Raw genomic sequence first — 25,621 nt, 5'->3', positions numbered from 1 at the left:
TGTAAGGCCAGAAATGATGGTACTTAGACCACCCACCAGTTACAAGGAGCATTTTTTTAAGCTAACAATAATCATAGGGCTTTAAATGTTATAACTAGAAAATACAAATCTCATTTAATGAGTAAAGACAGAGAAGCAACTTGAGATTAACGATGCATTCATGCTAAAGAGTGTCCTTCATATGCATTTTTCTGTCATAATGTAGTTATTGTATATGAATAGAAGAATGCATATTTATTAACATTGTCCTGTTAAAAATAGATAAAATCACAAGTGTTAATTTTGCTCATGCTGTTATGTATTCACAGATTAATATATTACAGGCATTCCTTGTGTTCAATTAACCATAATAATTGAAAATTATATAGATAGGAATACTGTCTCTGTTTTACTTTGCTCCATGACCCAAGTCTCATGTTATGAGAGATCTGCCGTATATAACTACATTATGAAAAGCGTGTACATTTCTGAAGTTATCTTAACCAAATATATAATGTTCCTCTACTAAGAAAATAACTGGCTAAGTTGAAAGCAACTAGTGTTAGGAAGGCTTTATTTTCCCTTAAAAATCATGTGGAAAATCAATGACAATAAGTTCACCTGATTTTTTTCTATTCCAGGATTTAGGGTGTTTATAACGTCTTGTTGTAAATTATTAGACATTCTTGGGTTTACTGTATGCTAATGGACTTTACGTACACATTATATCATGATTTTTTTGGTAACAATCTCTTACAATAGATATTGTTACCTCTCTCTTACAAACATGAATGCCTGGGTATAGAGAGGTAAAGTGAATTGTTTAATATCACATAACTATGAAGCAGATTACTCATGCTTGAATTCACATTCATACTAATTTAGTAACCCACAATTAAACATCAAGTGTCTTGAATTGATTTTTGTTGCTAGAGAGATAAAATTATTTTACTGCTGAGAGAAAACCTGATCTATGCTGGAAACTGAGCCACCTGCCATTTAATTTGGTATTAAGTTTGAAGTTAATTTTTTCCCAAGCCATGAACAATGTCCATATTTTGCCACTGGAAAAAATGTCTAATAGTCTAATATGAAAGAATTCAGGGTTTTTAATCACTATGCTGATATTAGATTATGAAATGTGGCCTTCAGTATTGCTTGTTCAAAATTTTTACTGTTACTGTAATATGGTGTGGGTTAATGGCTGTATCTATGTCAATGACATCAACGACTCTGTGGGATTTTTACATGAAGCCAGGATCCCCAATCATTAACTGGTTATTACATTGCAAACTTATTTAAAAGATTGCTAATATCTGCTGGTTAGGAGAACAACGTGAAAGACTTTGTGAGAACATAAATTCAGTAAACATTAAGCAAAAATAGGAAAGTTAGATCAAATATATAATAGCATTTGTTGACATAAATTTGCAAGCCTGTTTCATAGAAGGAAAGTTCTGTCAAGGAAGTACAGCTCTAAAGACCAGTGCTTTCCCTGGGAATGCCCTAATAGATAGTGGGTTATTTGGCCTTTACAATTTTTCTCTGCTTTCTTTAACTGATCAATCTTCCTTCAGACATTACCTTTAATTTAAAATGTCTTCAATCATTTCTTAATAGAGTCTTCATGATACAGATTGCTTTTATGAAATCACTGTTTTTAATCATTTGTTATAATATAAAATGACCTTCATGACATTATCAAACCTTTCTTATAGATGCAGTTTTCCTCTGTCTTCCCTAAACTTAAACCACACTATTTAATTTCATTAAAAGTGTTTAAACTCTATTTAGATCATTCAAATGAGTTCTAAACAGAATAAGTACTAAAAAAATTTATTATTTTTAAAATATATGCCCAAGGTTTCCAGGGTATTTTCATCTATCACTGAACTATTTATCCAGTTGTTGATGAAGTAAAATTTGCAGTTAGGGGCCTGGAATTTAGCCTAGCAGTTCAGACACAAGTTAAGATACCACAATCATATTGTAGTACCTGGCTCCAAACACCACTCTCCCATTAATGCACAATCTTGGAAGGTAACGATGTTCCAAAAACTTGGGTCCCTAAAGCCAATGTGAGAAGATTGGATTTGGTTCCCATCTTCTGGCTTTGGCAAAGACTATCATCTTCTATTGTAGGCTTTTGAGTATTGAAATAACAGATGCAAGTTTGCCCACACATTCTCCTTTATTCTCTCCCATTCTCTTTGTCTCTCTTCTCTCTTAGCAATAATTTCCCTCTTACTCATTTATTGATTCATTATTTGTCTAAAAGTTTTACTTAAATTGCAGCTAAAAGTAAGCATAACTTGGTACACAAATATGAAAATCTTGTATAGTTTTCCAAAATACACATTTTGCATGACTACATAAAAGATCCGTTTTTTTTTAATACCTTGAATGGCCACACAATTATTGAGAAACATCAATAAAGCACAATGAAATCCCATGTAATCATTAAGTTCAGGTTAGTGGGGCTAAGGGAGTCTGAAGACAGATGGACATAAAGAATTAAACAAATAAAAAGTTAGTGTGGGGCCCAGTGGCGTGGCCTAGCGGCTAAAGTCCTCGTCTTGAACGCGCCCCGGGATCCCATATGGGCGCCAGTTCTAGTTTCCGGCAGCTCCACCTCCCATCCAGCTCCCTGCTTGTGGCCTGGGAAAGCAGTCGAGGATGGCCCAAAGCTTTGGGACCCTGCAGCCCCGTGGGAGACCCGGAAGAGGTTCCTGGTTCCCGGCATCGGATCTGGGCAGCACCAGCCATTGCGGCTCACTTGGGGAGTGAATCATTGGACGGAAGATCTTCCTCTCTGACTCTCCTCCTCTCTGTATATCTGCCTTTCCAATAAAAATAAATATTTAAAAAAAAGTTAATGTGAAGAGTTGGCAAACGCCAATCTGAAAAAATATTGGATTAAAGAATAGGATTGGGCCCGGCGACGTAGCCTACATGTTAAAGTCCTCGCCTTGAACGCACCGGAATCTCATATGGGCGCCAGTTCTAATCCCGGCAGCTCCACTTCCCATCCAGCTCCCTGCTTGTGGCCTGGGAAAGCAGTCGAGGACGGCCCAAAGTCTTGGGACCCTGCAGCCCTGTGGGAGACCTGGAAGAGGTTCCTGGTTCCCGGCTTCGGTTCAGCGCAGCACCGGCCGTTGCGGCTCACTTGGGGAGTGAATCATGGGACAGAAGATCTTCCTCTCTGTCTCTCCTCCTCTCTGTATATCTGACTTTGTAATAAAAATAAATAAATAAATCTTAAAAAACAAAGAACAAGATTAAGTTTGGGAACTTGGGTACTTTCCGAACAGGGCACTCAGGGAAGTTTTTTTTTCTGGTATACTGGCTTTTAAACTTTCATAAAAATGTACAAATTCTGATTTCAATGCTTCAAAATAGTTTGCAGCTTCAGTGAAAATGAATCCCTTAGATATCTTACTGTTCGGTTTGACTATAAAGCACATTGAAAATTCCCACATTTTGTAGTCTGAAACCTAGCTCCCTGTTGATATGCAGGCCAAACTATTTTGAAACAATGACTGAGTCCATAGGAATGCCAATGTACACCTCTTCTTGGAAGACATCTGAGAAAATTCCATTGGGAATCGGTGATATTGAACTGCAGGCAGACACTTTTTCACTCACATTCCTTCCTTCTCTCTCTGTGTCACAAAGCCATGTGTTCATGTGTTGCCCCCCACGACTCTTCCAACTCTCTCCACACTTTCTAATACATTTAATCATTACTTCTCTCAGGGCTATAGTGCCATGTCAACATTCTCTCTGGCACTCACTCTGTCTTTGCACCGCACTATGAAAATGTATGCCATCATTACCATTTAAACCATAAAGCTTCATTCCATTGCTTTTCAGACAGAGATTCAGTTTCTGCAAAGGGTGCTTAATGCTCAACATGGCCATTGTTGTTGACCTTTCAATTCCAACTTAATCTTCCTTCCATTCATTCCCAGCTTCAGATAGCTTGATATATCTCCCGAGGTCTCTGAAGACACTGAATTTTTTTTTTCTCAGCTGACAAATGCATCTACACTTTGTGTTCCCTTTGCCAAGAGTGTTCCAATGAGACCAATCATTTATCTTAACAACTTTGGGCAGATAATTTTTATTTATCCCAATATTTTCCTGTCCAAACCTCCTCTGGATGTGATCGTCCTTCGTCAACATCATATCTCCTTATTTTATCTTTTTATTTCTTTAAAAAGCATTTATGTATACATTATCATGTTTTCTTGAGAGAATTTTCATGTTTGTAATTCTGCTATTATTAGCATGATTATTTGATTAATTCCTGCTTTCCCCAATGAGTTCCAAAACACCTTTTCATTGTCATTATACTTAGAAATTGTTCTTAAGTGTTCATTTAATAAATGTATTAAATGAAAAATAAATGAACAGCATTCCCTTCTAGGAAGTAAATACTTTCTTCTACTATATCATTTTGAGCTTCTGTTTCTCATGTCTAAATGCTTTCAACTATTACTATTAAAGTAAAACAACCATCTACATCATTAGAAAGCAATAATACAATATTCATGTATATTTTATGACTATACATTAGATTGTCAAGGTATAGCAGAGACTCCATACATATTGCACCCTTGCAAAAAAAAATACGCATTTTAAATTCTCATTAAACATCAACATTTAATTTTCACAATAACCCAAAGGAGTTTTCAGAAGATTTTTTGATATAGATTATGAAGCTGAGAAATGACAATTCATCGGCCCATAAGGGAAGATTTCTGTAATACCAGAACACACTTTCCTCATTACTGCACTATAGACACTTCTAAAGGAATTTTAAGTTTTTCAATTGTAATCACAGAGTTTGGCAGAATAGAATATATTTCTATTTTGGAAAAGTCTTTGAAGGCACTGCATGGTGTAAGATGCAGACAGATTGCAGCGGTTACCACGGGCTGTTTCACTGCATCATTCTGTGTAAATCAACAGGACAGCTGTTCCTTCTGCGACACCTGATCCCTTGCCCAGTCAACCCCAACCCCGTGGGCTCTTTGCACTGCAAACTTGGACAAAGTCTAATTTCACTTTTGACCCTGTTGTTGGTATTTTCTGTGTCTTTGCCTTTCATTGAACTATAAATTTTTTAAAGCGGAGTTATGGTATTTGGACGAGAGCAAATACTTAAGCCTTTTATTAGGCTAAGTTTTATGCTAACCCCTTTAAAAAGCTAAAACTTTGATTGTTAACACTGCATATGAAATAAGTTTTTTCATACTCACAATTTCTTAAGTCCTAAATCATAGAGATAATAGAAAAAGTTTGATTTGAATTTGTCCAACTTGAAGCTCATTATCTCACCTACGATTTACAGTGGAGTAGATTTATGTGGTTTTTTTTTTTGCTTCAAATATTTTTTCAATTATTAATTACATTGCATTATGTGACACAGTTTCATAGGTTCTGGGATTCCCCCAACCCCTCCCCAAACCCTCCCTCCATGGTGGTTTCTGCCACTTTGGTGCAGTATTACAGTTCAAATTCAGTCAAGATTCTTTCCTTCCAAGCATATACCAAGCATAGAGTCCAGCAGATAATTTATTGTCCAGATAAATTCAATAGTTTCTTGGGGAGACCATCTCTGGTCTGAAGGCAGAGCTGGCAGAATATCATCCCAATCAATTTAAAGCCACAACATAATATCAGCAATAATTTACAACATTATGGAATTAATTGACATGGTATTGAGTAACAAATATGTTAAAAAACATAAGTTCTTAACCATATCCTGTGACTACTTCATTGACATTTCAATTTTAGTTTATATACAACCGGGTTCTATACACCTTAAAATGGCTATAGATTACTGTTCAGCTGTCTCGTGTCTATTTTCATTTTAGTATTTAGCAGTTTATAATGTTGAAGCATAATTTTGCTGAACTTGGCAGATTTTAGGATAGTCTAAACTGGCTTATAACTCTAACAAGGCACATGTCAACAGTTGAGGTGCAGAACAGTTTTAGGGGGGATGTGCAGAGAAATCTTCAATACCCTAGTGAGGAGTAACTAAGCTTTGTGTCCTACCTAGTAAGGCATATGGGAGTCCACGCTGATTGTTTCCTGTCTGGTTCTAAGCTTTCCTCGTTGTTCTCTGTCTATCTATTCTAGTTTTTTTGTTGTTTTTTGGGGGGCTGCTCCAGAGCAACCCTGATGGCCATTGCAAGAGAGGGTGCCTTCGGAGGCTGAGAAATCTGAGGTCTTCCACTCCGGTTTGGATCTACCACATGGGATAGACGAAGCCCAAATCCTTCCTCGCAGGATCCAAGGTCATCGGAACAACAACCAGGACCACTGAACGGTCCACAGAAACAGAAGAACAGTAAACTTCCTTTGGAACTAGGGAGAGAAGCTTTTTCTGGTCCTTACTTAGTTCCAACTTTGGATTTATGTGTTTTTAAAAAATGTATACACATTGTAATTTGAAAGTACTACTTGCTCTGTGTGTCTCTTTCTGTCTCTTGTCCCCCCCTCCTCTCTCTCACACTAACTTTCCTTTTTACTCCATAACCATGTATCTCTTCTCTCTGTGTGAGAGGTATGGAAAGAGAGAGTAAAAATAAATAAATAAATAAAGGATTTATGGGTCCTTCATGATGGCTCAATGGATAAATCCTCAACTTGCAAGTGTCAGGATCCCGTATTGGGCACTTTTTCATGTCTGGGCTGCTCCACTTCCTGTCCAGTTCCCTGCTTATGGCTGTGAAAGCAGTAGAGGATGGCCCAAGGATTTGGGACGCAGTACTCATGTGGGAGACCTAGAAGAAACTGCTGGCTTGTGGCTTCAGATCAGCTCAGCTCTGGTCATTGTAGCCAATAGGAAGTGAACCAGCAGATGGAAGATCTTTCTCTTCATCTTTACTCTCTGTAAACCTGTCTTTCCAATAAAAATAGATAAGTATTTTAAGAAAAGATTTATTTAATGAACCAGCAGAATCAAACAATGTCCATCTACTGGTTCACAACAGCCGAGTGGACACAAAAGCTGAAGGTGTGCCAGGCTGAAACAAAAATCAAATATAGAGACCCATCTGGGATTCCCACAAGTTTAGGAAGGACCCAAGTCCCTAAGCCATCAACCAGTGCTTCCCAGGGTCATTATTAGGGAACTACAGCATGAACAGCGTAGCTTGAACTGGCACTCCCACGCACAACAGACATCACAAGCCACGGCTAAATCCTCTGCACACAATGCCTGCCCTGAAAGTGATATTTTTAATTAAAACTTGTATTTAGGAGATTAATCTGAGAAGTTTAGAGCAAAGGAGAATCAACAAAGAATTTTAAAATACAAAAAGGAAAAGGAGTAGTAAATAAATAACATGAAAGACTATGTTTTTAGATTTTTTTAAATAAAAAGGCAATACAAAGTGTTTATCAGGAAAAAAAATCTGATATTTGCATCTCACCTGCGTACGGTGTAGGCTGTTTCTGGTTCTTGATCTGGCTCTATGATTGCACTGTGGCAGTTGGAAAATGAATCAGTGAAGGAGAGCTCGCTCTATGTCCTTGTGCATGTGTTTGGCTCTCTTATTCTCAATTGGAAACATAAAATTCTTAACTATATTATATAAAGGAAAAAATTCACGTTTTTTCTTGTCACATATCCCCTTAATAAATTAGAACTCTAGGAATTCACTGACAAATCTTTGTTTGTAGATGCAGTTTAGATTAGAAATTAGTTTGAAATGAAATAGCTGATGATTTAGGGCTTTTTGTGGTATATTGCCACTTTCAATTCTTGTAGCTGGTTTCTGATTTAATTTCATTTGTCACATATAATAGCAACTTAAATATTACAAAGAAATTAAGCCTGAGAAAAAAGACTAAAAGTGATATTTCTTCTGCCTTCCTAGCAACCAATGTAAGTGATATACGGCATTTGCAAGGAAAAAGAGACACTAAGTTGTTCTCATGTTAGCATGTCATGTTCTTTACATTGTTATAGCTGGTGAAATCAATAGTTTATTGCAGGAAGAATTTCTCATCTTTTTTTATAAATGATAATTTATTGAATATAAAGCTTTGAGAGACTTCCTGTCTCCATCATTTTCTGTGAGTTGAATCCAAATGCAAAACTTCACTAAAAGGTTTATGCTTTTTTCCTCATAAATTATATATTGTTTATTCTTTTTTCTGCACAGTGTCCAATATTTTCCAAGTACTTGAAAACTTAAAAGTTAAACTCATTTTATATATTTAACCAATTTCTGTTTTGTAATGGCTCTAATTATATTTTTAATGCAAATTTTTTTGAAAATTAATATCAACTGGGCACTGAAAGAAAAAGGCAGAGAAACACTCCAATTTGCTGAAAAGGAAAGCAGCAACAAAAACATTTCCTGTATAACAAAGAATTATAGGGCTTGGCAGCGTGACCTAGTGGCTAAGGTCCTCGCCTTGATCCCATATGGCCGCTGGTTCTAATCCCGGCAGCTCCACTTCCTCTCTATCTCTCCTCCTCTCAGTATATCTGACTTTGTAATAAAAATAAAAATAAATCTTTAAAAAAATAAATCTTTAAAAAAAAAACCCAAAGAATTATAATACAACAATTGAATCAGAATGGGAACCAAGGCCAAATAGATCATACAATGATGGCTTAGGCAGAAGCATCCTACACGAAGAACTCTAAGCCATGCTGGAGATACATCATTAAGCCAAAAGACACTGAATAGGGTTATTCCTTATAGTTTTCATATATTTCCAGTATGATATACTTTCAGGAAAATCAATAGCTGTAAAGTAACGGTGATTTATTTAGTGGTGTGAGAGGCCAAAATGCCAATGGAAATGTGAAGGTTAGATCTTCACATACATTGCAGTTCTAGTTGCTTTACGTTATTTTCTTGACAGTTAATGGAGGCTGCAAGGGCCAGTAAGATAAGCCTTTTATGAATATAAATAGGCTTAAAATCTGCCAGAATGAATAATTCCATAGGGGACTTATGGTGGTTCCTTAAATTGTTCTACTCTGGAAATTTCAGGCAGTAGGCACAAATTTTATCTGATATGAAAGATCATTTAAAATATTAGCAGCAAAAGAATTTTCTTATATAGAGGTGATATGATCCCAGCTAGTAAAGGTTAAGGGAAATAAGATTAATAAGAAAAGACCTATCAAATAAAAATACAGCAAGATAATTCAGAGTATGTGTGTGTAGGGGGTATATTTAATGTATCAACTGTATATTCAACTATCAAAAAAAAAAAAAAACTTCATACTTTCGGTTGAACTGTGAAGTCATTTTGAAAGGAAATATCCCAAAGATGAAATGTCAAGAACTGATGGCATAGTATTAGTGATGGTATTCATCCAGAAAGAACCAAGTATGTTGTCAGAACCCTTTCAGTGCCTCTATAAGCAAGGAAAAAAATTACTTCAAATGTTGTCATAAAAATTGGACAGCATAACCGCTCCTTGCATCTTCTATGAGTAGAAAATAAATATTTTAGCTCTATAGTAATGCATCAATAAAAATGGAAAATTTCATTACGAATGACCTTAGCAATGAGCAGATTTTCAGTTGTAAGCTAAAAAAAGAAATAAAGATATGCAGTGACTGGTTCAAGGTCAACATACAGGTTTCAGAGGATGAAGTAGAAAAGCTTGTTGTTTCTGGTTGACTGTTCATTGTCGGTTCACTTACACTTAGGCTTTCCTTTTGTATCACATCATGCTGTATTTTGCTTTCCAATTAGAAAATGATGTTGGTTACCTAACAGTGCAAGATACATCGAGAGGGACACAAAACTATCTGCTTATTTAACTTTTTAAAAATTCCAAACCAGCATAGATCTACAAATTTGTGCACCTATTGTTAAAAAATATGTAGCCAAGTACATGGTATAGAGATCATAGCCTGCTTCAATGGTTTGGAAATATGAACAAAACAGCCTTTACTTTTATATAAAAAGTATGGGTATGTATAAAGGTAGAAATTTGGCGAGGCGACTGTGCTGGTCAGCAATGTAACATTTATAAGTTATCATTTGGGATTTTTGTAAGAAGGAGATTATTGAAAGTATTACTGAGTAACAGAGAACATATTTCTGTCCATGATAAATACAGTAGTTTTAAGAGAGGCATTGTTTGGTTTCTTATGTATTTATAAGATATGTTTGTTTCTCACTTTTATTCTGAGATATTTGTACAAAATTCCCTTTTACATATTTGGCAATGTTTTGTTCATTTTTCATCTCTTTACGAGTCATGTATAATATATTTTGGAAAAGGATGAAAACAGGTATTGATATCATACAACAAAAATGTATTATTATTTATAGAGGAAAAGATAATGAATAGATAACAGAGTTGCTCTCAACAGTTTCTGCATTTCTCTGAAAGATGGCACTCTGAGTGTCAAGGTCATGGGCAAAGCAACATGGGAAAATTCCTTTGCAACTCTTTGCACTGAGTAGATGAATAGAAAGTAAAGCAGATGATTTCAATTTGTAGTGTCATTACTCATCCTGCTGCTGACATTGTCATAGTACAAACACATACCGTGAACAGTATAAGAACTATATTCCCACATGCCTGATATTCAAACTGCAGTGTATCAAAACAGATTTGGAGAAGAAGGTGTTGGCTGAAAGATGACATATACTCATTTTAAGCAAAAATGGGTAAGTATTCACCTCAGTTCCCCTAAGGTAGCCAAACCTCCTGACATCTATTTTCATTTTGCTGAAAAAGCACAACTCAAACTGCTTAAAGAGAAACATTTATCACTATAAAATATTTGACCAATTGTGTTGATCAGGTTTGTCAGGTAGTAATGAAAAGTCATAATTCTTATCAGATTTCCAAAATTAATCATTTTAAAATGTGAAATAGCAATTACCTATATTTACACTGTATAATGTGATCTTTTTTATCTTAAAACTATACATTATAGAATTAAGTTAGTGAACAGGTTTATCAATTCATCAAAAATGTCTCTATGTGATGATGTCAATAATCTATATTTCAAATGCCTCAAAAATTAAAAATTAAATTACCAGTTGATAAAGTAATGCCACCTCAGGATATGTATGTAAATGAGCTGAAACACACATGTTGATTTTTAGCATTATACATAACAAATTAGAAATGGAGAATATATAAATTCATCAACAGGTGAATGTTAAACAAAATTGGCATATAAATTTTTAGCAAAATTTTGATAAAATTTTGAAAAAGTAAGTTGTTAGAAATTTAGTAGTTTTCTCATAGACTTATACTTGAGACATTAAATTTTCTTTTATGTAGTTCTAGCTCTACATTATCTAATTCAAGTCATTCTATGGCTGTGTATCTTCCCTTTGAATAAAAAAAATTCAAACTGGAATTGTCCTAGTCTCCCAGTTCGTCACCATGCTTTTCAATATTGCCCCAGTGTTTTCTTACTATAAATTAATACCTATCCATGATGCGGCACACAACACTCTCAACCTCGTGTTGATATGGAAATATTTCCTCTGCTACATGTAGTTTATAAGAGCTATTCCTAAATGAATTTTACGGATGTAAATGTCATAATGAAAATACCAACTTTTAGCATATAGTTTTAAATATATAGCTTAATGGCAGTTAAACCAAATTGAATCAAAATAATCATGTATAGTTTGTGTTAAACATTTATTGTATTTTAAGTGGTAAGTCAGATATACAGAGAGGAAGATTTTCCCTCTGTTGATTCACTTCCCAAGTGGCTGCAATGGCTGGAGCTGAGCTGATCTGAAGCCAGGAGCCCAGAGTCTCTTTCAGGTCTCTCACGCGGGTGCAGGGTTCTATGGCTTTGGGCCGTCCTTGACTACTTTCCCAGGCCACATCAGGGAGCTGGATGGGAAGCAGGATCACTGGGATACTAACCAGCACCCATATGGAATGCTGGCAAGCGCAAGGCAAGGACATTAGCCTCTAAGATACAGTGGTGGGCCCTGTCATGTATATTTCAGCCAATAATCTATAAAAAGAAAAGTGTTGGAGAGTTAAATAAAGTGCATTCTTTTTGATCTTCCTCAGAAGTTTAGGGACTGAATTCTTAGGGTTATTCATAAATTCAATAAAAATAGCTATTATTTCTTTGTTATTAAGTTATTTCACTGAATTTTTATTTATCGTTCAATGGTACTCCCTCTTCCCAAATGAGTGCAACATCCAGGGTTTTTAAAACTTAAAGTCGAGTCAGGAAGTCAAGCACAACTACCAAGGCGATTGTCAAGAATCCAAATATTTGAGCCATCTTCTGTTGTTTCCCAGAGTGCATTACCAGGTGTCTGAATTAGAAGCAAAGTAACTAGGACTCTAACTAGGCACACCAAAATAGTAAGTTTACCAAGAGGGACATTAGCCCATGTATCAAACCTCATTTCTAATAGAGGTATAATGATATTCCTGAACGATAATGCCTTGCCTTGTTCTCAACTTCAATGTAGCTTGCTGCTTACTCTGGAGTCACTTAACTCAAGCTGAAGAATTGATCTGGTTTGTAATAAGAACAGTTGGAAGAAATTTAGGACTCAATTCCTAAAAATGTGGCAGTACATGCTACGTGACTTAATCTCATATATATTCAGGGAGATCCCATTGTGATACAGTGTGCAAATCTGCCACATGTAATGTCAGTATCCCATACTGGCACAGTTTATTTGCAGTCCAGCTCCTTGGTGGAAAAATCAATGGAAAAATAACACAAGGATTTAACACACCCACATGAGAGTGTCTGATGGTGCTTCTGATGTTGGTCTAGCCTAGCCCTGTCCATTGCAATCATCTGGAGAATGAATCAGCAGGTTAAAGTTCTCCATTGTTTTGCTTCCTCCCCTTCTGTGTGTAACTCACACTTTCAAATAAACGAACAAATATTTAAAAAAAAAAGGTCTTTGTTCCAAAAGAAAGAAGGTATATTCCTGCTTTTTGATCCAATTATATCACTTACCAACTACCATATTAAAAAGAAAAAAAAATCAGTAACAGAAGTTTTGTTTTTAGGTACAATTTTTTCTTGATGCATAGCAATAAATAAATTGGAACACTTTTAGAATTGTGGCATATTGGGAAAAACCACCTCTCATACAGCCAACATCCTATGTGTGTGCCCTTCCTGTTTTCATCTCCCGACTTATGATTCAACTCCCTGCTACTGGCCCAGAGAAACTACAGAAAGTGACCCAGGTGCTTGGGCTCCTGCATCCCACCTGCAGGAACCAGACGAAGCTCCTGGTTCCTGGCTTTAGCCTGGTCATTCTCTGACCTTTCAAGACATCTGGGTCATGAACCTGCAGAACAAGATCATTTTCTCTCTCTCTCTCCCTCTTTCTCCCTCTCCCTCATATTCATATAAGTAAAGAGAGAGAGAATCCTAACTCAGTAAAGTTAGTCACTGCTATAAAGAGAAGCCTTGGAAATAAAAATTGACTGAAATGTACTAAACGATCCTGAATGAATTTAAGGCAAAGGGAAATTATATCTACAGAAAGGTGAATGAAACTTTGTCTTATAGTGAGTAGAAAAAGATCAAAGATATCATGAGTTTAAAACATCTTTAAAACTTATTTTATTTTATACATCTTCAAAATATATTTCCCTTTAAGTAATGCTACAATAACATGATATTTCAAATTGAAAAATAAATTATTAAAATATTTAATAATTTAAATAAATTATTAAAAATTATTTAAAATATTTAATTTTATAAAAAATAGCAATTATAAACAGAAAAAAACAAAATTACATATGGAACATATTCTATTTGTGTCCCAAAACTTAGAGCAATGGGGACAACTAGGATGAAATATTGACTTGCACAAAGTCTGGTTTCTTTTCATCTGTCTGTGATAAGCTCTCTGCTCTCTGGGAAAGATTTTGCCCTTCTAATTACTTTCAGTCTTTCTTCTAACTCCTTCCTTTTCCAAGAGAAGAAATATTCTGATACTAGTGATTTAGAGTAGTTCTCTATATGGGATAATTTTACTTCAAATGATGTTACAATCCGTAGGATTATTTTTTAATATTTTCATTTTAAGTTCTGTATTGTTACAGATAATGTTGTTTATATATTAAACAGTTCAGATATAACAGACAAAGTAGGAAAAGAACAGCAGGAAGCAAATTAAGCAAGGCTATACAGTGCTATCTTTCCCTTCTACATTTGTTTCTGTGTCATTCTAAATATTGGTCAATAGTACTAGCATCAAAGAGCAAGAATTGGTTTGATTTGGCTTAGTCCAATTTGAAAAATATGAAGTCCCAAGTATGGCTCCTTCAGTTTTGGACTTAGTACTTTTGCAGATGAAATTAAACATGGACATGTTAGACTTACAGATCATGACTCATGCATCAGTTTAAGAAATACTGAGACAATGGGATGCTGGTCTGCCTGACATTGTCTGTACCAGCAATGTCGGGGTACACTTAAGTAAGAGACTGATGGAATTGTGATTCCTTACCTTTGTGGTAAAATGGGGAAAATCCGTCGGGGGTGGAAGTTTGGGATAGGAATCCCAATCTATATGAAATTGTATCACATAATTCAAAAATTCAATATATATACATATGTATATATATATATGAAATACTGAGAGAGGTGATTGTGAACTGCATATTTTTCATGCAACTGAATTACATTGGATACTAAAATAAGACAAATAGCTTATAATTTCTAGATTGCGTCTGTGGAGCCCACTATTTCTTGGTTCTGGCTGAACACTGTGGAATCACTTCAGGGGCTTTTAATGCACTTTAATGATTGGTTTCTAAGAAATCAGTGTTATTAAAACAAATACCTAAGTACACATTATATAAAGCCGAGGTTGAGAAGTACTGAGATAGAAAAACTACTCAATAGGAGATTCATAGTGCAAGTGCAGTGCTGTTGTTTATTTATGTCTTACTAAGTCATTCTGTTTGTGCATGAATGTAAAAACATATCTGTGTTTTCCTTTAAGAAAAATTGATACTATAACTTTATTATTCATTAATAATATTGATGTGATTTTGAAAAATATTAATATTTGTTAAATGAACATTTTTCATAAATTGATTTTTTGTCATTGTAGGAATAAAACAATGAGGATAATGTTAGTTGCTGATAAAAAATAGAAGAAACATATCAAGCAAGTCCAGTGCAATGGCTCAATTGCTTAATCCTCTTCTTGCAAGTGCTAGAATACCATATGGACACCAATTCATGTCCTAGCTGTTCCACTTCCTTTCTAATTCCCTGCTTGAGGCCTGGAAAAGCAGCAGAGAACGGCTCAAGGCCTTGATAACCTGGATCCACTTAGGAGAATGCGAAACTCCTGGTTCCTGGCTCCTGGTCTTGGATTGGCTCAGCTCCAGCCATTGTGGCCGTTTGGGGAGTGAACCAGCTGATGATGGAAGAAATTTCTGTTTCTCCTCCTCTCTGTAAATCTGCCTTTCCAGTAAAAATATACTGTAAATCTGCCTTTCCAGTAAAAATATATATATATTTTAAAATATAAAGGTACAATTCTGGAATTTTATTGGTGAGTTCATCATTCAACCAGCTGATGTGATGATGTGATTTAATGCAGTTATTGACTAATTAAAGACTGATGGAGTGTCTGTTATTTTCAACGTGTAACTTCTTCATAGCAGTAGGCCTCAGAGTGTTTTTGCTATCTGTGGAAAGACCCACTGTCTTCAACATGTGATATCTTTATAATACCCAGCCTTGGAGTGTTTTTATTATCCATTAGTAGACTATATCTCAGGTTAGGAAAGGTGGAAATTAATTTCATTTTCATTCCACATCTAACAGCAGTGACCACATTTAACTAAGGTGAGGTATACAAATTCTGTGTTTAACCAAAAACAGTAAGAAATTAGAAGTATTTTCTACAATGATCTGAAATTATTCTGCATACTTCTTACCATGCAAATAACATGTCCTTATCCATTCCCATGGGAAATAATCCACAAACCCGAGCAGATGTTGTTCGTCTGAATGTATATGCAGGATCCCTTACAGTCTTCTCAATAAGGTCCAGATGTGCTTCCTTATGGGCTAAAATACAAGCTACCAGACCATTCTCTGAATATATCCTATAAACACTCATGCAAACACACACACACACACACACACACACACACAAGTGTAAATGCAAGACAAATGCACACTCAAAATAAAGGAAGATGCATTTACTGGTCCATAGTAATGAGTTAATATTTACAATGTTATTGTGTGTATATGTGCCTGTCCACAATTTATGCCTAAGTCTGTGATATCGTCATCAACTCTAGGATTTCAGCTACTGTTCTCCCAACAATATTTCCTCCAATATTATTCAGTTATGCTCTGATCATAGTTATGATCTCAGAAATTACAATGATTCTTGAAATTGAAACAAATGCAGATTCTCATATAGACCACTATGTCAATACTTTTTACAATCAATTACAACCGTAGTCTGAAAAAGATAAGTAAAATCTTAATTTAGGAGTATTGGTGTGATTTTTTAAAAGAAATTAAAAAACTTTTTATTGTATTTAATCTATATAAAAAGCGTATCAAAATAAAATTTTACTAAGCAAGTCATTTCTACCTAATCTCTGCCAATATATTGTCTAAAACTTGTGCAGTAACAAGACTATTTCATTCACATTTCTATTGACTGCCAGAAAGCATGTCCTCACATCCATCTCATATTCAGAATAAAGAATCTTAAATAATATCAAAATATGAGACCAAATTATTCAAATGCCACTCATTGAATGCCACTAATTGATGGGTAAGAGTTATGATAAAGTCTCTTTCTACTAATTAAATACCCCATATTTTATTTTCAACTATATAAGTAGTTTTAAGTTCTTCAACAATATTACATAGATCCCATGTATTTATGGCATGCAAGTCTTAGTTTTTTTTTCCACATCTCTGTACAGCAGTTAAAATTGAAACTTGTGGCAACCACAGTGGCTTAATAAGCTAATTCTATGCCTACAACTCAGGAATTTCACAAGGGTACTGGTTTGTGTCTCAGATGCTCCCTCTCTGATCCAGTTCCCTGTTTACAGACTGGAAAAACAAGCAGAGGATGATTCAAGTTCTTGGGCCCTTGTAACCAGGTGGGAGACCTGGAATATACTTCTAGCTCATAGCTCCAGACTGGCTCAGCTCTGGTTGTTGCAGCCATTTGGAGAGTAAACCAATAGATGGGAGAGTCTCTCTCTCCTCTCTTTCTCTCTTCCTCCTTTTCTTTCTGTATATCTCCTTTTCAGATAATAAATAAACACTTTTTATATGAAAACTTGAAATATGTATTCGATATTTTATGTTTATATATGAAAAATTAACCTTCTTGGGCCCGGCGGCGTGGCCTAGCAGCTAAAGTCCTCGCCTTGAACGCGCCCCGGGATCCCATATGGGCGCCGGTTCTAATCCTGGCAGTCCTGCTTCCCATCCAGCTCCCTGCTTGTGGCCTGGGAAAGCAGTCGAGGACGGCCCAATGCATTGGGACCCTGCAGCCCCGTGGGAGACCCGGAAGAGGTTCCAGGTTCCTGGCTTCGGATCGGCACAGTACTGGCTGTTGTGGCTCACTTGGGGAGTGAATCATCGGACGGAAGATCTTCCTCTCTGCCTCTCCTCTTCTGTATATATCTGACTTTAAACAAATCTTAAAAAAAAAGGAAGAAAAATTAAGCTTCTTTAGATTAAAAATAAAAATCAGCGATATACAATAATATTCCCTTATTTAATTTCTAGATTTTATTTTGATCTTTATTATCTTAATGGAAATAAATATAAACAAATTTTGAAATCAATATTTTATTAGTTACTCAAAAGAAATGTGAAACCTTACAATTGAAATATGTCTCAATTGATTCAATTTATTCTGCACTTATTATTTATTTAATCTCAAATTTCTTCTCATACTTTGGTCGAACATGTAGACATTATTTCATCTTCAAATACTGTATAATAAAAGTTGAAACTAACTTGATGAAACTGAGCAATGAAAAGATGGAATACACAGTATTATATAACTTGCTTAGTAATCAACTTGAACCATGTCTGCACAGCAAAAATCAATTCTGGTATCATTCTAACATTTTAGATAACCATATTCTGTAACCTCAGCAAAATTATATGTGGGGATACTGTTCTATCCAGATAAAAGCTGGCCTAGACAGCAAATTTCTTTGGGAGTTGAAACCCATTTATAAATATAATGAGAACATTTGATTTTAGCATATCATTATATGTTTCTACATATTAAAGGAATATATTTTGCAGTTTGAGCTCTCCTTTGATTTATTCATTTTGTTCGAAACATACCAAGCTACCAAGTATGCACTATATTCCAAACATTCCTCTAGAAAGAAAAAAGATGACTTTGCTTTTGATTTAAATTTTAGCAGGAGAGACAGAAAAATAAAATCAACAAAATCACAATATAACTGCAAGTTTTGCAAAATACTAATTTTGTTTTGTTGTTTTACTGTTCCATTACAGAAACTCAACTGACAGCTAAAGGACAACGCACGAAGGGAACGAGGAAGAGTAAATTGCTTTAGAGCTGACAAGAGGACAGCAAATACCTCAAACAATGTGATACTAGTGCTGAAGAAAAGAAAATGAACGCATAGAGAGATGCAGAAGTCACATAAACATTAGAATCTTTTAGACCACATTAATAATTTTCATAAAAGCTAGCAACCGAGATATTTCTAAAAACTAAACAGCTATGGGGCCAGCCTGGTAACACAGCATCTTAAGCTGTTGTTTGCAATGCCAGAATCCCTTATGGATTCCAGTTTCAGTTCCAGCTGCCATACTTCTGATCGAGCTCTGTGTTTAAAGCCTTGCAAAACCAGGCGATAATGGTCCAAGTGTTTGGTCTGCTGCCATTCATATGTAAGACTCAGATGAAGCTCCTGTCTCTTAGTTTAAGCTTGACTCTGCTCTGGCCATTGCAGCTATCTGAAGCATGAATCAAAGGATAGATTTCCGTCTTCTTTTCTGTCTCCTTCTCTGCACTCTGAGTTTTAAAATCGATGTTTGAGCAGCTGGGTTGAAGTCATTTTTAGAAACATGACCAAAAAAAAAAAAAAAATGATAGTGAGTGCTATGATGGGGTGGGTGGCCAAGTCATTTCAGTTTTCTGATGCCTATGAGACATAAATGTGAAGAAAAATTCAAATTACCGGCCTAGAATCCAAAGAGGAATTGGAATTCTTGGCCTATAAATATTAATTAAAGTTACATGTGTTACTCAGCATTCGCCAAAGGAAAATCATTGATATAGGGAAAAGGAAAAAGAGTGTGTACATTAATAGTGTTATGATTGGTGGATGTAATGAGTTATTTTAGAGGTTAAATAGTTTTGGGTAGTGATAAAGTATGATTATTGATTGGGAAGTAAAAGTGTGAACTGCAAATAGAATAAGGAAGTTAAGTTACAGAGAGGGAAAAGTGATGTAGTGGTTTTCATGACAACTGCTGCTATTGCCTAGAATGACAGCAATCGTGGATGTGGAGCAGGACTCTGGCCAAGGATTCAAGGCATTGACTGATGTCTAATAAATTAAACATTGATGTACAAAATTGAAGTGACAAGGGAAGGATGTAACATTATGGTATGAACTCAATGTACCAGGAGTGTTAAAATTAAATGCTTACTGACTTAAAATTTGGTTTCAATACCAAAATTCTAGCATTTTTCATTCCTAGTAATATTTTATTTTTATAGATTTTTAGGCTGTATTAATCCCAGACGTGTGGAAAATGAAAAGTAACAAGTCAAGGTTAGAGTAAAAATGTTTTTGGTGTACTTATTTTCAAAGTGCCAAATGACCATAGTCATTCTGTCAGTACTTCACTTTTCACAAAAACACATTCTGAGTACTATATTTAATTTTTGTTACTATATTTGTAGGAAGGACACTATGAAGATTGAAAAGGTCAGACAAAATGAGAGTAACATATTCAGAAATGAAATGTCAAGAACTGAAGTTATGCAAAAAATAAGCAATTCAAGTGGACTTGCACAGACACACACACAAACACACACACAGGCACACACACAAAGTAGTTAAGTCAGTATTTGAAATAAATTGGCAAGGTCAACAAAGGGAGCGATTTACATGAACTGAACAACAAACTGCTGTTAAAGCAAATGAAAGCAAAGGTGAGCTACAGCAGGAGAAAGTTTCTTTGGAAACAAACCATCTACTCTATGTACTGCTGTGGAACTAATAGACAGGAGAAACCAATTAATCCATTAAGTTAGTCACATGATTTATTTTTTAGTTTATTATCTGTGCTTATAAATATGACTGTTTCAGAATTGTAGTATATATTGAGCTTGCACTTTTATTTAAAAAGGATCATTTCATTTTGCAAACCACCGTTAGTATGGACAAGTGCTTCCTGGTATTTGAATCTGTATGAGAGAAAGCACTGAAAAAGAAGTTGCAGGGATATGTTTTTAAATGACTCATAGAATCAACAATTTTTGTGTAATTTTCATATGCCTAAAACAGTTGAGGCAATTTATTTTCTTCTTTAGTACTCATCCTGTCCCATTAGCATTATGAGCATCACCACTTAGACATAAGGAAATTGAAGCATGTGTGAACCATTCTTAATGCTACATGTTTTTAATGTTGCATCTGTTGTTCTAAACCACGTATTAAATTTTCATCACATCTTGAATTTTTATCAGACAATTAAAATGAATAAACTAGAATCTTCTACCTAAAAGTTGAGCCCACTGTACTGATAAGAACTTAAAATTAAACTTACTCTGCTAGGTTCCTTTTCCACCCATGACAGAAATCAGTAACCAATAACTCGGTTTGAAGGTACTGGTAAAAACTCTTGGCCGAAACCCAAAATGTAGTTTAACACAGAGTTCAACAACTGCCTTTAACAAGTGGAAGGGAGTCACTGAGATGGAATCCATCCTGTATGAATCCACAATGATAACTCCTTCCTTTCCATATCCAGAGCAAAAAGAACATTGTTAGCTCACTTGTAGCATTCATTGATGTATCTATCAAGATTAAATGTGCTGGCCATGATATAGATATGATAGCAGTGTGTGCAGTAAATAAATCATAGTTGTATAATCAAAACATCAATGTGAAAGGTATTGCAATCACAAATTCAAACATTTAGTAAGTACTTAGGCCATTTATTATTTTTCTCAAATAACTCTAGGTTTAATTTTAAACAGAACTTTTGTGTGTTGCAAGGAATTTGATTTAATCTTTTTTTTTTTTTTAATTTTATTTTAAATTCATTAATTACATTGTATTATGTGACACAGTTTCATAGGTACTGGGATTCTCCCCACCCCTCCCCAAACCCTCCCACCATGGTGGATTCCTCCACCTTGTTGCATAACCACAGTTCAAGTTCAGTTGAGATTCCCTCATTGCAAGCGTATACCAAACATAGAGTCCAGCATCTTATTGTCTAGTCAAGTTCAACGGCTTCTTAGGTATACCCTCTCTGGTCTGAAGACAGAGCCAGCAGAGTATCATCCCGATCAATTAAAAGCTCCAACATACCATTAGCAAAAATTTACATCATTATGGAATTAATTGACATAGTAATGAGTAACCAATATGGTAAAAGTAAATGCGATTTCTTATCCACCTTCTGTGACCACCTCATTGACATTTCAATTTTGGTTTATACACAACATATAACATTCATAACATAACTTGTTATACATAACATCATATCAAATTAAGGCAAACATGTGGTATTTAACCTTTTGGGATTGGCTCATTTCCCTTAGCATTATGGTTTCCAGTTTGGCCCATTTGGCCACAAAGAACTGCATTTTGTTTTTTTTAATAGCTGAGTAGTATTCCATGGAGTAGATGAACCATAGCTTTCTTATCCAATCCTCTGTTGATGGGCATTTTGGCTGTTTCCATGTTTTTGCAATTACTGATTGTGCTGCTATGAACATAGGAGTGCATGTTGGTTTCTCATAAGACAAGTGTTCTGGATATATTCCTAGGAGTGCTATTGCTGGGTCATACGGTATGTTGTATTTGAGTTGTTTGAATGTTCTCCATACTGATTTCCATAGAGGCTGTACCAGCCTGCAGCCCCACCAGCAGTGGAGTAGGGTTCCCTTTTCCCCGCAACCTCGCCAACAAGTGTCGTTGGTGCTTTTATTCATGTGGGCCAGTCTTACTGGCGTTAGGTGGTACCTCATTGATGTTTTAATTTGGATTTCCCTTATTGCCAGGGAACTTGAGCATTTTTTCATATGTTTATTTGCCATTTGGGTTTGTTCCTTTGTGAAGTGTTTGCCCATTTCCCGTGCCCATTTCTTGAGTGGCTTGTTTGGAATCCTTGATATAGAATTTGATTTAATCTTAAGAATTATCAGATGTTCCAACTTTGCCCAGTACCCAAATGCAGATGCACCTCTGACTTTAGACGATCTTACTCAATGTTGAAATCCTGATGCCTGGGCACTGATGGTCCTTTGATTTTGATCCTATGTGCTCTTTCAATCTGTCTTTATTCTGTCTTTCTCTATTCTAGAGAAGATATTCTATCTTCTAGATTAGAGAAGATATTGTATCTTCTCTAGAATTTGTCTTTATTCAGATCTTTCTGCTTCCTTAGTAGTACATAGCTAGTTGGAGTGTCATTCTGGAATTTCTTAACTAGACCTCTCACTAGCTTCTAACCCTCCTCTAGCATTCACAACACATTGCTTTGGTTTCCTCCAGGTCATTCTGAAGGAATTATTCAGTAAGTTGAGAGATTTCTAAAATTCTCAATGTTTTATTACAAGTAGCTTCTTCCTTAGCTCTCCTCATAAATTTCCTAAGAAATGAAAAATTTCTGCTTTTCAGCCTGAATATTTTTTTTGTCAGCAAATCTTTGACAAAACCACCAAAACATCAATAGTCTTTGGATGTCAGACACGAAGATAAAGAAATATAAATTTGATGTGATACATAATATGATGAAGAATTCTTAATGGCTCAGATTACTATATTTTGATCATCATCTCTAATATTAACAATGACCAAATTAAAGAATGTAATTCTTAAAATCCCTTTATTATGGTTTTGTCTTCATTAATATGATTAGATAAATGTATATAAGTTAAGAGAGTGGCCATGTTTTATAGCTGGAAGGGAGTGAAGACATTCGGTTCTCAAAATCAGAAGCTGCAACTTATATTTCATGCTTTATTAATTCTTTTGGCTTATTCTAATAATTTTGAGTTGCTAGTAAATTTCAGACTTTCGATAAAAGTTTAAAAAAATGTTCAAAGATTTCCTTCTTATTCCTCCAAAACGTTTGCTTACAAACCGAATCTTCTTTCAAAGAACAAGAATTCTGGTGTAAAGCAGATAATTTCTAAATCTTTTGAAACAGTCAGCAAACTTGCATTTGGACCATCCCACGCCCACATGCAGAACTGCAGATTCTGGATTGGAAGCACTGTGAACCATGGACCCTATTTCACAACTACAAGAGAATCTTAGTTCCTATACCATTCCACATGGAAGGTAAGTGGATATTTTTTTGTATTGTGAACAACATATGGAAATAATTGTGCAGCTATTATTAGTTAATCAGTTAAAGATCCCTGTTTGGGAAAGGGGAAAATGCTTTCTCTCTATTACCAAACTATGCAGATTACCCAAACCTATGGGAACAATGAATGACGTTCTTAACAATGAGAAACAGGTTGTATTATTACCAGGGCTGTGTAGCTATCATTGAGTTTGCTCATAAATAAGGAAGTAGGCTTACTTTTTCTTGCTGTTTCTCTACTGTTTTTGTTTCAAGGTCAGTTTATGAAAAAGTAAATATAACTTGTTATGATTAAAGACACACAAAACTCACCTACTGCAATGTCTTTTAAGTTAATCAAATCTGAATATTGTCTTGGTGCTGAGGTTGAGTTTGATTAATATTAGGGTGGGACTTATATATTCAAATGGCAATGTAAGCATAAACACACTAAGATATATTTAATAGTTTTGTTCAATGAATTATATCAGATAACTGAGTTTGTATACATTTACTTTTTTATAGTAATTCGATTGATTTAGTCCATGCTTATTTTTAATGAGACAGCATAAGAAGCAGTATAATTATTGAGGTTTGTAGTTTTGCCAATGACTCATAAATTATAAACATCAATCTTTACACAATGACTGACTTCATTTGTTTCAACATCGAAGGTTGTGTTAAACTTAAAACTTACCATCAGAATTGCAGTTACATACTCTAAGTAGGTCAAAGCAAAAATAACAACTACATGCATAATGTGATGGTTTGCTTCATAAATGTAAGTACATCAGTCATTCTGTAATTGAGTCATTCTATAATTGAGGGTTTTTAGATTCATTAAAATTATTTCCACATAGATCTTAGGATATACAAGTAAAGTAAGTAAATGTGATAAGAGGAAAATTGCCTCACTTAGCAAAATGGAAAATAACCGTTTTGATTTATAAGCAGTTTATCTAGTAAAACAATAAAATACTTGACATCTAAATCTTCGGACACTGCGAGCATTTTGGTGCATTTGTATTAAGACTGAAATCTTGATTATATACATTTTAAGCTAGATATATTTCATTATAGTGGCGTGCATTTGAGGAAATAACTTTCTTTTCCATTGTGTATACATATACATATTTTGATATGTATGAAACTCATACAACCACTTGAAAATGTCAAATGATTCAAGTGTAAAAATTATCCAAGTATTTATTAAACTGAGCATTAAAGTGCAGAATATTTAGCAAAATAACCATATTTATTCAAGTGTTATTTTGTGGCTGATATTAAAGTGTAGATTATTTAGCATAATAATCATTTTTATTCAAGTGTTATTTTGTGGCCGATAGTTATACAGAAGCTACAATATTGCAGCAGTTATAATTATTTAAAGTTGTCAAAATACAGTTTGGGAGAGATACATTAGTACACAAGATTTTGTCTTAAGGCTAAGGACAACTGCTTGTTTAAGTAGTGAAATGATGGTAAATATTGTAGTGCAGTGAGTCAAGCTATTACTTGGGACACTTGAATGCATATTGAAGTCCCTGATTCAAGACCTGTTACCCTTAACTTCAGGTTCAGGGTTCTGCTAATTTTTCTGGGAGGAAAAAAAATAATATTCAAAGTATTTGGGTTTCTTCCACTCACATGAGAAATCCAGATAGAAGTCTTAGGCTTCCCTTAGTCCAACCCCACCTCTTCTGAGGACTGATTCAATGGATGAATGATCTCTCTGACTGTGTCTCTCCCTCTCTGACTATGTCTTTCTAGACATCACATGAATAAAAAACTTTTTAAAGCATAAGTAATCAACAAGTATTTGTCCAAGCCTGTTTTTTTTTTTAAGATTTATTTATTTGATTACAAAGTCAGATATACAGCGAGGAGGAGCTACAGCGAGGAAGATCTTCCGTCCAATGATTCACTCCACAAGTGAGCCACAATGACCGGTGCGCGCTGATCCGAAGCCGGGAACCAGGAACCTCTTCCGGGTCTCCCACGGGGCTGCAGGGTCCCAAAGCTTTGGGCCATCCTCGACTGCTTTCCCAGGCCACAAGCAGGGAGCTGGATGGGAAGTGGAGCTGCCGGGA

This window comes from Ochotona princeps, chromosome 3, assembly GCF_030435755.1.
Source record: "Ochotona princeps isolate mOchPri1 chromosome 3, mOchPri1.hap1, whole genome shotgun sequence".
NCBI lineage: Eukaryota > Metazoa > Chordata > Mammalia > Lagomorpha > Ochotonidae > Ochotona > Ochotona princeps.
The sequence above is the reverse complement of the archived record's forward strand: the minus strand, read 5'-3'. Positions refer to the sequence as shown.